The 17274-nt window shown below is 36.2% G+C and overlaps 1 pseudogene; it reads right to left on the bottom strand.

Moving 5' to 3' along the window:
- The window catches only part of LOC121422322, a 31981-nt pseudogene that overhangs the window by 13536 nt on the left and 1171 nt on the right, over positions 1–17274 (bottom strand).

Genomic DNA, 17274 nt, shown 5'->3' with positions numbered 1-17274 from the left:
TATGACAACTTGTCAGACACCAATTGTTGATGAAAAAAAATCCTCTGAATTTATTAAAAAGTTGGAGCTTTCTACTAAAAAAAGAGAGCTGGCATTTTATATAATGCAACCAACACTAGAGATTTACATTGCAGTGTTTAATTTTTGCCTTGAATTCTAATAAGTTTACTCTACCTTTACAATTTAAGTGCAGGAGAGTAGGAGGGTTGGTTTGAGGATGGAGAATGCACTGAAGCATTTAAGTGGAGGGAGGGGGTAGGGGTGGTTGCAACAAATGTGGGGTGAATCTGGCCGGCACCCCCATTGCACACGAACCAACATGGATTCAAAAACATTGGACTACTAATGACATTACATTTATACTAAAATGCTTTGATTGCAAACTGTCGTGATAGCAAACTTCTGTGATGGCAAACTTCTTGATTTGTAATCATTTCCGATAAACTATTTCAAAGCATGAAAGTACAGTGTACAAATGAATTTGACCATATGGTACAAACTTACGTAGCTTACATGAAACTAATAATGTGGTATTTTTTCAAAAAAGATCTTAAAACCAGCAGTTACAAATTACATTCTTAAAAGAGTACATGATAAGTGATAAAACAATAGATAACATTATCTCTGTAGCAAGAATTCAACATTGTTGTTGTAATGTTTACACAATACATGTGAACAGCCTGCAAAAACATCACAAAATACATAATACCTTTACACAAAATGGTACACTAGACATAATCAGAAACTAGTATCATGTCAAGTACCAACCTGGAATGGTCGTTCAAATCAAGCCGAGGCAGGTATCGTAGTTCATCACCCCAAGCAGCACACCCTCTATTGTCGAAACCAGGAGATGCAGACCCACACCACAGCACACACTGACCTCCATGTAAACAGCCATCTCCAAATTGGGAGACATTTCTCTGAAAATGGATAAAAAACAGATAGCAAATCAATTGTAAAGTTGGAATCCCCGGTTATGAACAGAAGTTCAAGGAGGAAAATATACTCTGCATGGCTGGGAATGGTAAGCATGCGCCTGTAATCCAAGGAATATGAGGAAGTTTACACACAATAAAAGGAATTGAAAATATATATCCCCTCTTCCTCAACTAAATGCAATTCTTTAATTCATAAATAATTTGCTACTACAAGCATATTTCTTTTTCACAAGGAGAGAGAGAAAAAAGAATTAAGGACCCAGGATAACCCAACATCCACTTTCACTACAAATACTAGGTAAAAAAAACCTCATAAAATGATGTCGTTCATATGCAGAAATACAGTTCTGGTGGGTGTTTCATAAAGCGTAAGTTAAGAGCGACTTTAAGAACGACTGGTGATCCTTTCTAGTGGCAAATGGTAAATTCATTGGCGATGGTTTAGCGCGTAAGATAGGTTGACGAGTTGTCTTAAAGTTGCTCTCAACTCACGAACAGCTTTATGAAACGGCCCCCAGGAATGTTCAGACTCTATTCAACTTCAAAAATGCTCGAGCACTAAATTACATATTTTCTGTGTATTTTGTGTGCACTTTGTTGGATTTGTCATGTAAAAGATCAAATGAGTTGCATCCAGTGTTTCCTTAAGAACTGTTTCCTTAAGAACATGCGTAAAATATAGGGCCCTGTCTTACAAAGAGTCATGAGTGATCCAATCAATCGCAACTATAGATGGCCAGCAATGTCAAAATGTATTATTCATGTTTGTTCAAAATATTTTCTAACTATGATATATATTCATGCATTCATTGTCTTCTTGAAAATTCACTGTGCTTCTCTTTGTTTACAAAGAACATTGTGCAAATTTCCTATAGAAAAAATTATGACACTGTCACTGATGATGGATTAAGACGGGACCCAGGTGACTCAATCCAAGTAATCTCTTGGAAACAGAGATATTTATTTCACTTGGGAGAAATTTCTTTGCATATTACCCTGGGGGTGATTTCAAGTTCAGTGTTGACCTTTCGGTGTTGGTGTTAGGTCAATTTTACACGATTATAACACCAAACATAAAATGAAGATGTTCCTGAAAAGTCACTCACTAGTTGTTGAGACGTCAATAATACGATCTGGATCAGTTTTACAAACTCTGAATAAGCTTTGGAGCTAGGCAATAGCATACCTGGGGGGGGGGGCAGACTGCCCTGACGAGTCACAACTGATCCAGGGGACGTGTGCCTCCTCTTTTGAACTTGAAGACCTTTTTTTTAATTTTTTTTATTTGCTTGTATATTTTTTGTCTGGTATGAAGTCCTTTATTTGTGGTTGATGACCTTTTTTTTGCTTGTCAAATTTTTTCGCAGATGAAAAATCCTCAAAAAAATTTGCCCCCCTTTTGGAAAATCCTAGGTAGGCCGCTGGAGCTAGGGGAAGCAATTCAAATTTCAACACCAACATCAACACCAAGGCCAACACCGGACTTGAAATCACCCACAAAAAATTTGCCCCCCTTTTGGAAAATCCTAGGTACGCCGCTGGAGCTAGGGGAAGTAATTTAAATTTCAACACCAACATCAACACCAAGGCCAAACCGGTCTTGAAATCACCCACCAAAAATCCTCAAAAATTTGCCCCCCTTTTGGAAAATCCTAGGTACGCCGCTGGAGCTAGGGGAAGTAATTCAAATTTCAACACCAACATCAACACCAAGGCCAACACTGAACTTGAAATCACCCACAAAAAATCCTCAAAAATTTGCCCCCCTTTTGGAAAATCCTAGGTACGCCGCTGGAGCTAGGGGAAGTAATTCAAATTTCAACACCAACATCAACACCAAGGCCAACACCGGACTTGAAATCACCCACAAAAAATCCTCAAAATTTGCCCCCCTTTTGGAAAATCCTAGGTACGTGCCGGAGCTAGGGGAAGTAATTCAAATTTCAACACCAACATCAACACCAAGGCCAACACTGGACTTGAAATCACCCACAAAAAATCCTCAAAAATTTGCCCCCCTTTTGGAAAATCCTAGGTACGCCGCTGGAGCTAGGGGAAGTAATTCAAATTTCAACACCAACATCAACACCAAGGCCAACACTGAACTTGAAATCACCCACAAAAAATCCTCAAAAAATTTGCCCCCCTTTTGGAAAATCCTAGGTACGCCGCTGGAGCTAGGGGAAGTAATTCAAATTTCAACACCAACATCAACACCAAGGCCAACACTGAACTTGAAATCACCCACAAAAAATCCTCAAAAATTTGCCCCCCTTTTGGAAAATCCTAGGTACGCCGCTGGAGCTAGGGGAAGTAATTCAAATTTCAACACCAACATCAACACCAAGGCCAACACCGGACTTGAAATCACCCACAAAAAATCCTCAAAAATTTGCCCCCCTTTTGGAAAATCCTAGGTACGCCGCTGGAGCTAGGGGAAGTAATTCAAATTTCAACACCAAGGCCAACACCGAACTTGAAATCACCCACAAAAAATCCTCAAAAAATTTGCCCCCCTTTTGGAAAATCCTAGGTACGCCGCTGGAGCTAGGGGAAGTAATTCAAATTTCAACACCAACATCAACACCAAGGCCAACACCGGACTTGAAATCACCCACAAAAAATTTGCCCCCCTTTTGGAAAATCCTAGGTACGCCGCTGGAGCTAGCTAGGGGAAGCAATTCAAATTTCAACACCAACATCAACACCAAGGCCAACACCGGACTTGAAATCACCCACAAAAAATCCTCAAAAATTTGCCCCCCTTTTGGAAAATCCTAGGTACGCCGCTGGAGCTAGGGGAAGTAATTCAAATTTCAACACCAAGGCCAACACCGAACTTGAAATCACCCACAAAAAATCCTCAAAAAATTTGCCCCCCTTTTGGAAAATCCTAGGTACGCCGCTGGAGCTAGGGGAAGTAATTCAAATTTCAACACCAAGGCCAACACCGAACTTGAAATCACCCACAAAAAAATCCTCAAAAAATTTGCCCCCCTTTTGGAAAATCCTAGGTACGCCGCTGGAGCTAGGGGAAGTAATTCAAATTTCAACACCAAGGCCAACACCGAACTTGAAATCACCCACAAAAAATCCTCAAAAATTTGCCCCCCTTTTGGAAAATCCTAGGTACGCCGCTGGAGCTAGGGGAAGTAATTCAAATTTCAACACCAAGGCCAACACCGAACTTGAAATCACCCACAAAAAATCCTCAAAAATTTGCCCCCCTTTTGGAAAATCCTAGGTACGCCGCTGGAGCTAGGGGAAGTAATTCAAATTTCAACACCAACATCAACACCAAGGCCAACACCGGACTTGAAATCACCCAAAAAAAATTTGCCCCCCTTTTGGAAAATCCTAGGTACGCCGCTGGAGCTAGCTAGGGGAAGCAATTCAAATTTTAACACCAACATCAACACCAAGGCCAAACCGGACTTGAAATCACCCACAAAAAATCCTCAAAAATTTGCCCCCCTTTTGGAAAATCCTAGGTACGCCGCTGGAGCTAGGGGAAGTAATTCAAATTTCAACACCAACATCAACACCAAGGCCAACACTGAACTTGAAATCACCCACAAAAAATCCTCAAAAATTTGCCCCCCTTTTGGAAAATCCTAGGTACGCCGCTGGAGCTAGGGGAAGTAATTCAAATTTCAACACCAACATCAACACCAAGGCCAACACTGAACTTGAAATCACCCACAAAAAATCCTCAAAAATTTGCCCCCCTTTTGGAAAATCCTAGGTATGCCGCTGGAGCTAGGGGAAGTAATTCAAATTTCAACACCAACATCAACACCAAGGCCAACACCGGACTTGAAATCACCCACAAAAAATCCTCAAAAATTTGCCCCCCTTTTGGAAAATCCTAGGTACGCCGCTGGAGCTAGGGGAAGTAATTCAAATTTCAACACCAAGGCCAACACCGAACTTGAAATCACCCACAAAAAATCCTCAAAAATTTGCCCCCCTTTTGGAAAATCCTAGGTACGCCGCTGGAGCTAGGGGAAGTAATTCAAATTTCAACACCAACATCAACACCAAGGCCAACACCGGACTTGAAATCACCCACAAAAAATCCTCAAAAATTTGCCCCCCTTTTGGAAAATCCTAGGTACGCTGGAGCTAGGGGAAGTAATTCAAATTTCAACACCAAGGCCAACACCGAACTTGAAATCACCCACAAAAAATCCTCAAAAATTTGCCCCCCTTTTGGAAAATCCTAGGTACGCCGCTGGAGCTAGGGGAAGTAATTCAAATTTCAACACCAACATCAACACCAAGGCCAACACCGGACTTGAAATCACCCACAAAAAATCCTCAAAAATTTGCCCCCCTTTTGGAAAATCCTAGGTACGCCGCTGGAGCTAGGGGAAGTAATTCAAATTTCAACATCAACACCAAGGCCAACATCGGACTTGAAATCACCCACAAAAAATCCTCAAAAAATTTGCCCCCCTTTTGGAAAATCCTAGGTACGCCGCAGACTTGAAATCACCCACAAAAAAATTGCCCCCCTTTTGGAAAATCCTAGGTACGCCGCTGGAGCTAGGGGAAGTAATTCAAATTTCAACACCAACATCAACACCAAGGCCAACACTGAACTTGAAATCACCCACAAAAAGTCCTAAAAAATTTGCCCCCCTTTTGGAAAATCCTAGGTACGCCGCTGGAGCTAGGGGAAGTAATTCAAATTTCAACACCAACATCAACACCAAGGCCAACACCGGACTTGACATCACCCACTGACCTGATACTGAACAGCATCATCCACAGTGCCATAGAAATCCCACTCGGACATATTTGCTGGAGTGGGCCTCGTTACGTGAGGGGACCAGCCAAATGTGCCGTTCAATAGACTACCCCACTCTTCCCACAGTCCTGGGGTAGCAGCAAAATTCAAGAAGCTTCCGATCCATAGAGGAGGCTTTGCACCGGGTGGTAGGTTAAGAGGCATAGACTGGAGGACTGCAAGAAATATAAACATATTAAGAAGGCATGTATAATGAAAAACACATAAAAGGGGAAATGAGACACTTAAAAAAGGATTGATGATGGTGTAGTCCAGCACAAATTTTGACAATTATCTTAGCATTTATGTATACATGGGTCCTGTTTTACAATAAGCTGCAATTTATCCAATCAATCTCATATATGGAAAGAAATCAATGTCATATTGATATTTCAACATCTAATAGGTACTTTGTACTAACTAGAAGATGGTTCATTTAATGTTAACAACCATATTAATGTATGATTGCATATATTCAACTTAAAGCTCTGGCTTTTCACATTTAGTCTGCAGGCATAGACCATGATTGAAGCTAATCAACAATTGGGTGTTCACACAAGAAAAGCACATAATCATCTTGCTGTATCAGAGCTAGAGGCCCTTCAGTACACTAGTCATTGTAGAATGTGCATTCAGACCACTTAACTTGAGTGAAGGGATTGCACAGCAGACTAATTCATGTTCAAACCATTTGTAATATAATTAGTCAATTTGATTGAACAAACTTGAAGAAATGTCAAACAGGGAGTTGCCTTGACTCACTTTCAAAAGCTTAAGATCCATAATGGCTAAGATCATTGCTTACCTCAACAATCCTATCACATACTGCCAGTTATTAATGTCAGCCACATCAGGGCCCTGTCTCACAAAGCTTTGTGATTGATCCGATCAATCACAACTATGGACGGCCAACAATGTCAACATCTATTATGCATGTTTGGTCAAAATATTTTCTAACTGATGTATATTCATGCATTTATTGTTTTCTCAAAAATTCACTGTGCTTCTCTTTGTTTACAAAGGACATTGCAAATTTTCTGTAGAAAAAATTATGACGCTGAAAGATTTCCATAGAGTTATGATTGACTGGATCAATTGTAACTCTTTGTAAGACGGGGCCCAGATGTGGAAAATCTACATTTAATATCTATATAGCTAGCACCATCTATCGGTAATTTGCCACTAATTAATCTCTAACAGTTTGCCTATATCTAAATACCTTTTTAGCTCCTGTACCATTTGTGTCTAATTATATCTAATATCCAAGAGTTTTAAAACCCCGTAGTCTACATGGTTAAATGAACTGTTTAATAACTAAATTTCCATTCAACAGAGCGCAAAAAATAGATGAAGTGAAAAATTGACTCTGAGTATAAGACCAATGACAGCTAGTCCAGGTGAGTAGTTAGACCAAGAAAGTATTATAAACCAAACAGTTATTAGACCAAATTTACAGTAGACCAAGTGGAGTTAGCCATGATGGTGTTAGACTACTGGATACAAACCCAAAATATCTACATCTAGACCTATCAGTATACGACAAAGGTTTTAGCCAACAATACAGGCTTCTTGATAAGTACAGTACATTGATGGTTGGTACCTCTAAACTGCCTCGACGTTAACCCTCCTCCGAACAAGAAGATGACCGGGTTGCCGTGGTGATATAACCCCACAGGTGAGCTGTAGAGGGTGTCCATTAAGTATTGTAGATTATGATGAAACACATTAATCACCTGTGCACCAAAGATCATACAAAATGTCTATTTACCTGTTCAAAACTTCCCTTTATTTGAATATTCACGAGGGCATATTATAGTATATGACACCTAGATACATGTAGATCCTTGTCATTTGATTGGTTGTTTGATACAGATCATTCAGCCCATTTTGCAATGACATCATCATTCCTGTAATTTTGGTATCCATTTATCGTACGATTTTGGATCAACACATTTTGTCCATTGCATCCACACATTTTGTCCATTGCATACTTGCCAAGATCACCAACACGACCCGTAAAAACACTTATGTGTAGCAGCATGTATTACCTTAAGATTTATGGATCCGAAACACTGCGCTCGCTCAGGTGCACACACTTTTGCATCCAAATCAAAAAATGCCAAATGACAAGGATGTGATATAAAACAAATAATGATTTCTTTTTTTTTCATTCATGTAATGGAAAGATTATTTCATTCAATGGAAGATATGATGATCCCTTGCACTCATAATCATTCATTTTTGGGGATACCATTTCATCATTATAGTCTGGGTGCAAGTAGTTTAACAAGTGTGAATGAAACCAGTGATTAATCTGATGGTACATAAATAGCATATAGATATGCGTGTGATGGTACACAATTTTGCATTATGAAGTGAAAGAGAGTGCTCGATACGACTCATACAAGTAGTAAATATAACCCATTTACTGCGCATATTTTAGTCTCTACACTGAATAAGGACAACATTCTTATTAATTTGACACCAGGGGAGTGTTTCATCGAAGGCATTGTCAGGCGTTTTATTTGACAAGTCCTGGTTTTAGGCAACTTGTCATAAGTCTGTGCCACTGCTCTGACCGTCTTTTTTTATTGCAGCTTTCCGGCAGTCCCCTTGTTTTGTCTATGGTGATTGTGATGATTGTGAATGAAAAACCTCTTGCAGGATTCCTGCGGGAAAGACGTGGTTGTGACTTCCGACACAGGACCTTTAATATCCAACGGTCACCATGGTAACAGAGCTTTTCAGCCTTTCAATACAAAGGAAAGTTGTCACATATCCAAAACATGTCAGACAACAAATTTTCCTAAAAAGTTCCCCTGATATATGATATCGTGTTGAGAATTACAGGTAAATCTGCCTAGGTCGAATCCCTTGGGATAATAAGAGAAATCTGTTTGACTTAGGGAAAATTCGATTTAGAAGAGATATACAATACACGTTTTGAATATTCTGGGGCACATAACACAAAGCTTAGCAATGATTGTAGAACATTTTTCTCAGATTGATTTCATTGACTTTGATGTACAATCAATCGTGAAAATAAAGCGTAAGATTAATCGCTATAAACCTTTGTGTTACGGGACCCTGGTCTAAAAAATTGCTTTGACTTCGGCGATTGTTCGACTTATGTAAGGTAGACTTGGGCAGAGTTACCTGGTGGGTGTTTCATAAAGCTGGGGCCTGTTGCAAAAAGAGTTGCGTTTAAACGCAAGTCAAAAAAATCAATCACAAGTCCCAGATGTGCGCTGTTGACTGGTTGAAAATCAAGTTGCGCATGATTTTTAGAGATGCGATTGATTGCAACTCTTTCTGCAAATGGCCCCTGTTCGTAAAGTTATGAGCAACTTTACGCAGGACTGGAACAAGTTCTTAGGTCATAACTCAATTACATAGGGAATGACTTAGCACAAGAAAAAGTTCACCAGTCATGCGTAAAGTCATTCTTAGATCTTACGAACAGCTTTATGAAACACTCGCCTGTTTATGGAAATCCAGCCTGTACAGGTAACACTCATTTTTTTTCTGAGGAGTATTCCAACCCCCTGCTTTTTCTTGATCTTATCAAAGCTTACATCGTTAGTACATACCTCTTGTGATGACTTATTTGTTAACTCTGATGTTAACCAATGGTCACACCTGAATGTTTCAAAATGAAAATAAAAGGCAAGATTTTAGTTCAAAGGTCATGTCAACTCAAACAAAAAGTTGAATGGAATGAATAGAGAACTAGAATTTAATTCGTCATGCGGACGAATTAGGTGGTCTCATCTGTCATGATTTGTCATTCAGTGTCGGCTAATGTATGAAATAAATTGTTTAGATACATTGATAATCTTGATCGTAGACATCCTAAGAATAAGTTTTGACCATTGCTAAATGTGATTATTGATGTGGTGATGACAATCGTCAGACATACATCTTCAAACAGATACATACAAGATATATGATTACCGGGTATATATATATAGATGGATGGAGTGATGTATGGAGCGATGGATGGATCAAGTGATCGATTGAGAGATAAATGATAGGTGGTTATATTAATAAAACATAGATAGACAGACAGACAGACATATAGATAAATAGATAGATAGATAGAGACAAATAGATTGATATAGATAGATAGCCAAACAGACATACATATATAAAGATAGATAGAGACAGGCAGATAGATTGATGGATATATAGAACGATAGATAGATATACATATCTAAACAGATAGATATGTTATATTAGACAGAGAGAGAGATACATATACAAAGTAGGTAGATAGACAGATAGACATATATATGGATAGATAGATTTATAACAGATAGCGGATGGACGGATATGATTAGCTAGATATAATACGAAAAAAAGTAATTGTAATCTGTTTTATTTTGCACTATTTTAGCTATCAATTATTAGAATTGTTATAATTGATCATGCGCGAGAGTAAGAAAAAAAAAAAAAATTCATGTTCACCCGCGGACTCGAACCCCTGCTCGCATGATTGAATGAGATGCAAGTCTGACGCCTAACCGATTGAGCTAGCATATTTCCCATAGACTTTACACATAGGCAAATTTGAGAATTACCTGTCCAATTTTGCAAGCGAAATACGGGCATGATCCCGGCATCTGATCAAAAAATGGAGGGCACACCTCCGAAAGCTTAGAATCTCAGCTACTACATATTAAAAGCTCAGGGAAAACCGACAAGAAAAAAAGGAGATATAGCTCACGAAAAAGAGGAATGTCGAATCTAGTTTTGACAAAAAGTCATGTCCCATAGAGATTACACGCAAAATGAGGAAAAATGACATGCCTCTTTTCATCGCTGTTTTACGCAATGATGCGTTTCTAAAAACGAAAATTCATGTCAACTATCCAGAAAGAGTACATTCTAAACTACAACATAATGAAATCTGGGCGAAAAACGACATATATTCGAGAAGTTACAACCAAATTTGCATAAATTTGATGACGTCATTTTTGAAAAAATGAAATTTTTAGTTTAGACGCCATTTTGATGACGTCATGATCAAATTGAGGGACAATGGTGACATGAAATCAAATCTACAACTAATACTCTATCGATATATGAAAAAAAATTGGGGGTCAACGGACTATTTAAAGAGCTACAGTGAATTTTCAATAGGCATGTTTTTGCCCATATATGGCCTATAGTGAGAGCTCGCGCGCACACGTGCTGCAAACTTCAACGGGTGTTAATTTCGTCATTAATGGTCGTAGAAGGTTGATCAAGGTATCAAATTGTTCAGAATTTTATTATCAATGCAAACATGCAAAAAAAACGGTGTTTGTCAAAATTTTAAAATGCTTACAATGACCTGAAACGTACTTTACTTAGGTCAAAAAGTGATTTTGAGCATTTTGAAATTTTGACGCGCGCGTACGCGTGCGTCGTGACCTCCAGGTGACCTTTGATGACGTGACCTGATGACCCTTGACCTGAAGTTAATGTGATGTTAATTTGATTGATTTTTGATAATTGATAATGTGATTTTACAAAATGGCGCCTAGATGACGTCATCATGACGTGATGACCTCGAAAAGCTTATTTTGACGTGTCCATGACAGATCCTATAAATGACATGAAATTCAATGAAATTGATCAAGTCGATTTTGAGATAACTTGGCGACAAAAAATCATTAAAAAAAATAAAAAGAAAATTCTGACGAAATTAAGAGGTGATCTGTCATATAGACAGACCACCTAAAAAAATCAAGCATCAACACTGGAAGATTTCAAATCAAAAGTAAAATGAGAAAATTATGACATTTCAATGTTTTGCTTGTTATCATAAAACAGTTACATGTATTAACACATTATAGGTGGTGCATCATGCACATGATAAAAGCATTTTTGTCCACACTCTATGTTTCTTTTGTATTTTATATATGAAATATCATATATAAAATTATTTCTTTCAATGATATAAACTTGGTTTGATATTAAAAACATGTGCAATTCAATTTTCACTAGAAGACATAATAAAATATGTAACAGTTTACAAGATAATAGGAACCAGAAAATAGCATGAAAGCTATTTGGGTCTGGTACCTATAAATGCTAAAATACAATATATTTGTCTCGTTGGAAAAAATAATACCCCCCAGAAAATCTGATTTGGTTCTTTACTTTTCATGCAAAAAATCATTGAATATACTTTCACAAAATGGAATTCTTATTTTGCTGTGTACAATTTCTCTGACAATACAGCTGTTCTATTTTATGTTAAGTTTAAAATGGAATTATATGTTCCCAGGAAAGGAAGAGGCCAATTTTTGATAGGGAAATCACTGTCCATAAATTTTGTTTTCATAAATCAGGAATTTAACTGATGAATTGATACAATTGACGGGTTAAGGCTTTAACAACACAAACACCCTTTAAAGTTTATAATCTCAACAATCTATATTTCAAAAATCTTGTTAATGACATATTTTTCTATTCTCAATAATGTCTTCAGAGGCAATGTAAAAAAATAATTATACAAGACCCATCAATGTGAAAAATACAGAATTACATGTAGATCAGATTTAGCAAATATCACTCTTTCTGTATTGCTATCATATGTCTTATTATTGTATCAAAGTGCTACACAAAAGATTATTGCTTGGTTAGATTTTTTTTTCTAATTCCATTTCACACCTGCGAAGCACTTTGTATATACCCCAAAAAGGACACACAAAAAAAATTGTGATCTTTCATTTCATCAGAGATTCAACTGAAAGTATAAGTCCATAATGTTCAGATTTTTAAACTTGAAAGAAGATTACTAAAGAAATATACACCTACCAATTTACAGCAAGTTTAAAAGGAGTGTGGTTCTAGGCTAGGATGAGATAACTCTTCAGAGCTTCATCACTTGAATGATTCTGGTATCCCTTCACACAAAAACAAAAAAGAAAAATGTACCTAAAAATATACTATTTTCCTCTACCAAAATGCATGCAGTACCCCCCCCCCCCCCACCATCAATTCCAAAATGAGATACGCAATTACAAAATGGCTTATTGTGAAACTTCTACAACAATTCTTTTACACTGTATCTGAATTATCTATTACAAATAACAATGGAAACGAAAACGTCAATACCACATAATAATATAATTAATGCAGGGCTTAAATTAATCCGAGGTCATGGCTTCTGATACCCTCAGAAATAGCCTTTGTGCTAAAATAAGTGCCCTTTTGCCTGCAGCTTTGGTGTCCTACTGAAATACACTCTATGTGTCCGATAGATGCCCTTTTCTAATGGTCTTGGATGCCCCTTAAATTGAGCAGTGCCTTCTCTTTTTAAAGTGCCCTTTTCAAGAACGACTTGTGCCTTTGAATTCTTAGTTCAAGCCCTGTGAGAGTACTCCAGGCTGTAAATGATATGATTTCAACATATAAAGAAAATCAGAACAACGTAACACTGAAACTTTGATCAAGGGATAATGAAGTTTACCACATTTCAAATATATGCATTATTTTGGTGAAAAAGTATGTATGTTTGAAGTCCTGAATATACTGGTCTCATATCCTAAACTTTTTTTTTTAAATAAACGTCTTATTCAAAAATTTTCCCCAAGAACTAAAAAACTAGATTGATATCTGATTTAATGTATGTTATTCATTGCTGCAACTTATTCTAGTGTAAGGGATGCATGTCTTTAATACACACACAAATGAAAATATGAAATAATTATGATCTCAAGTAAAAACATAGAAAAAGGGCAAAGGTGATGTGACGTCATCAGCCCACCGAATGGATATTCATGATGACGTGCATATAACTGTTTTCACAAAATTCAATTCAAGTTATTTACACTCTCAATAAAAATATCAAAAACAGTATACATAAGGTACATAAGTAAAACATTGTCACAATATACAAAACATTGTCACAACATATCTCATATCATTCATTGCTAAATTTTAAAATTCAATGATTTCATTATTAGATTCTGATGAAAAAAATATTAGTTTACTTGGCTAATTTTACTTTATTTGTTCAGATAGTATGTTCAGCACACAAAACATTGCTAAATTCTAAAATTCAATGACTTCATTATTAGATTCTGATGAAAAAAATATTAGTTTACTTGGCTAATTTTACTTTATTTGTTCAGATAGTATGTTCAGCACACAAAACATTGCTAAATTCTAAAATTCAATGATTTCATTATTAGATTCTGATGAAAAAAATATTAGTTTACTTGGCTAATTTTACTTTATTTGTTCAGATAGTATGTTCAGCACACAAAACATTGCTAAATTCTAAAATTCAATGACTTCATTATTAGATTCTGATGAAAAAAAATATTAGTTTACTTGGCTAATTTTACTTTATTTGTTCAGATAGTATGTTCAGCACACAAAACATTGCTAAATTCTAAAATTCAATGACTTCATTATTAGATTCTGATGAAAAAAATATTAGTTTACTTGGCTAATTTTACTTTATTTGTTCAGATAGTATGTTCAGCACACAAAACATTGCTAAATTCTAAAATTCAATGATTTCATTATTAGATTCTGATGAAAAAAATATTAGTTTACTTGGCTAATTTTACTTTATTTGTTCAGATAGTATGTTCAGCACACAAAACATTGCTAAATTCTAAAATTCAATGATTTCATTATTAGATTCTGATGAAAAAATATTAGTTTACTTGGCTAATTTTACTTTATTTGTTCAGATAGTATGTTCAGCACACAAAACATTGCTAAATTCTAAAATTCAATGATTTCATTATTAGATTCTGATGAAAAAAATATTAGTTTACTTGGCTAATTTTACTTTATTTGTTCAGATAGTATGTTCAGCACACAAAACATTGCTAAATTCTAAAATTCAATGATTTCATTATTAGATTCTGATGAAAAAAATATTAGTTTACTTGGCTAATTTTACTTTATTTATTCAGAGAGTATGTTCAGCACACAAAACATTGCTAAATTCTAAAATTCAATGACTTCATTATTAGATTCTGATGAAAAAAAATATTAGTTTACTTGGCTAATTTTATTTTTTTGTTCAGATAGTATGTTCAGCACACAAAACATTGCTAAATTCTAAAATTCAATGACTTCGTTATTAGATTCTGATGAAAAAAAATATTAGTTTACTTGGCTAATTTTATACTTTATTTATTCAGGGAGTATGTTCAGCACACAAAACATTGCTAAATTCTAAAATTCAATGACTTCGTTATTAGATTCTGATGAAAAAAATATTAGTTTACTTGGCTAATTTTACTTTATTTATTCAGAGATTATGTTCAGCACACAAAACATTGCGAAATTCTAAAATTCAATGATTTCGTTATTAGATTCTTATGAAAAAATATTAGTTTACTTGGCTAATTTTACTTTATTTGTTCAGATAGTATGTTCAGCACACAAAACATTGCTAAATTCTAAAATTCAATGACTTCGTTATTAGATTCTGATGAAAAAAATGTTAAGTTTAATTGGCTACTTTTACTTTAATTATTAAGATAGTATGTTCAGCACACATTTAGAGAGCTGTTTTTCATCAACTTACTCACTCAATAATGAAACCATCCATGCTGTTTTTCATGAACTTACCCACTCAATAATGAAACCATCCATGCTGTTTTTCAAGAACTTACCCACTCAATCATGAAACCATCAATGCCCACAACCCTGGCTTGAAGAATGAGATATTCCTGGAAATTGGATTAAAGTACATCTCTTGTTATTTCATATTCTTAAGTCAGGTTTAACTTAGACCATGGTCTAACTCTGTGCTAAAATTATGGGAAGCCAAAAGTGTCAAAATTTTTATTAAGCATTATATTTCTTATGTTATCTCTGCTCTTTCCTGATTCATCAATGAGGAAGACAATCATCTATTATGAATGATTTGAGAGCCAAATGAGCTGAAATCTGATATCTCTACTGTTGGTAATTTATTAATCTCTACTGTTGGTGATTTATGTAGCAATTGGCTATCCATACTTACACCACAACTTTAAACCTGACTTCAAAATATGGGCCATAATAATCAAAATGAAACTTTACATAGTAGTAGGACATATTATACCTGAAAAAAAATGCATCAGGGAAGACCAGGTGCAAAAGACAACCCCCCTTCGCCTCTTTCTTTTTCTCATTTGGATTGTTCAGACTTTGGCAGTTTCATGAAAAAACTTGTGACTTTTGTTTACTGACAAATTAGCTCTGAGCCAATCAAATGCATGGATTTCAGTAACTAATAACAAATAGCCTGAGATAATCACTGATTATTTGTTTCATGAAAATGCTCCCTTGAGCTCACCTGGTAAGTAGGATCATGATCAGAAGTCAGACCCAAGCTCGGATATACCGAGGATGCTACGTCTATATGACGCGAGCCATCAGAGGTCAAAAGGTCAGCATTGTAGATGAAGTGTGTCTTGCTAGCATGACTTTTCTTTGCAACTCTGTATTACAAGATGAAAAAAAAAGAGAGTAGTACTCAGGATGATCTGTCTTGTTTCACAAAGAGTTGTTATATTAACAATTGCACAATTACAAGTTGATTACATGCATCAGTCAATCAAATTGATACCCCTTTCATAAACCCAATCAAAATGAATTAGGCGGCTAATAGCAGCATAATTTGGTCGTAAAATTGGAGGAGGACAAGAGTTATCCGCATTACTCTGATGCTGCTATTATCCGCATAATAGCGGCATCGGGATAAGATTTTGAGTTTATGAACGCATTTCCAAATAATGCGGATAATTGCCATGGTGCGGTCACAAGGTCACCCTTTTCCAACACAACCGCATCGGAGGGGGCGTGTCCAGTTGTCATGGCGATTATCCGCCTTTTTCAGGACGGGCGCTCGTAAAAATAATGCGGCTTATTTTCGGGGTTTATGAACGCAATTTTTATTGAATTATCCGCATTACTCTTAGGCGGCTAATTGGAGGATAGGTTTATGAAAAGGTACTGAATGATTTCAGTAGCTTTAAACTGTTATTGCAAATTCATTACTGTAACAAGTCTTATGAAATGGGCCCCTGGCCAAGAGAATGAACACTGCATAATACTAGCATTCAATGTAGACAGCTAGATAGATCTGTCAGTTCAGAGGAGGTTGTTTAACAATTTGTGAACTTTTTACTTTCTCTTCCAAATGTAAGGAGGTGCAATGAAGCAAGGCATAGTAGTACAGTGAAACAACAAAGTCAATAGGCCTACAGAGACTGAAGTTTTCACTCAAGTAAACTGGTGCAAAATACTTGATTCCTGTTTTATTAACATACCGGTACATATATATTTGCAAATAAATGTAGGGCATGAGCATACATGATATGTTCATATTCCTGACAAGGACAGAAAACATAAAAAGAGATAGCTACATTCAATGAAGGCCAATTTCGATCATCACAACAGAATCTACAAAAAATCTTTAAAAACAAATGTATTAAAAAGGAAAGAGACTTCAATTAGTGAAAAATATTCATTTTGTATCCTTTCCCAAACTGTTTCTGGAGCAACTCACTCCCTTCCAGCATATAATAAATAAAT

The sequence above is a fragment of the Lytechinus variegatus genome, chromosome 10, assembly GCF_018143015.1.
Source record: "Lytechinus variegatus isolate NC3 chromosome 10, Lvar_3.0, whole genome shotgun sequence".
Classification (NCBI taxonomy): Eukaryota; Metazoa; Echinodermata; class Echinoidea; order Temnopleuroida; family Toxopneustidae; genus Lytechinus; species Lytechinus variegatus.
This window is presented reverse-complemented; position numbering and strand designations above follow the sequence as displayed.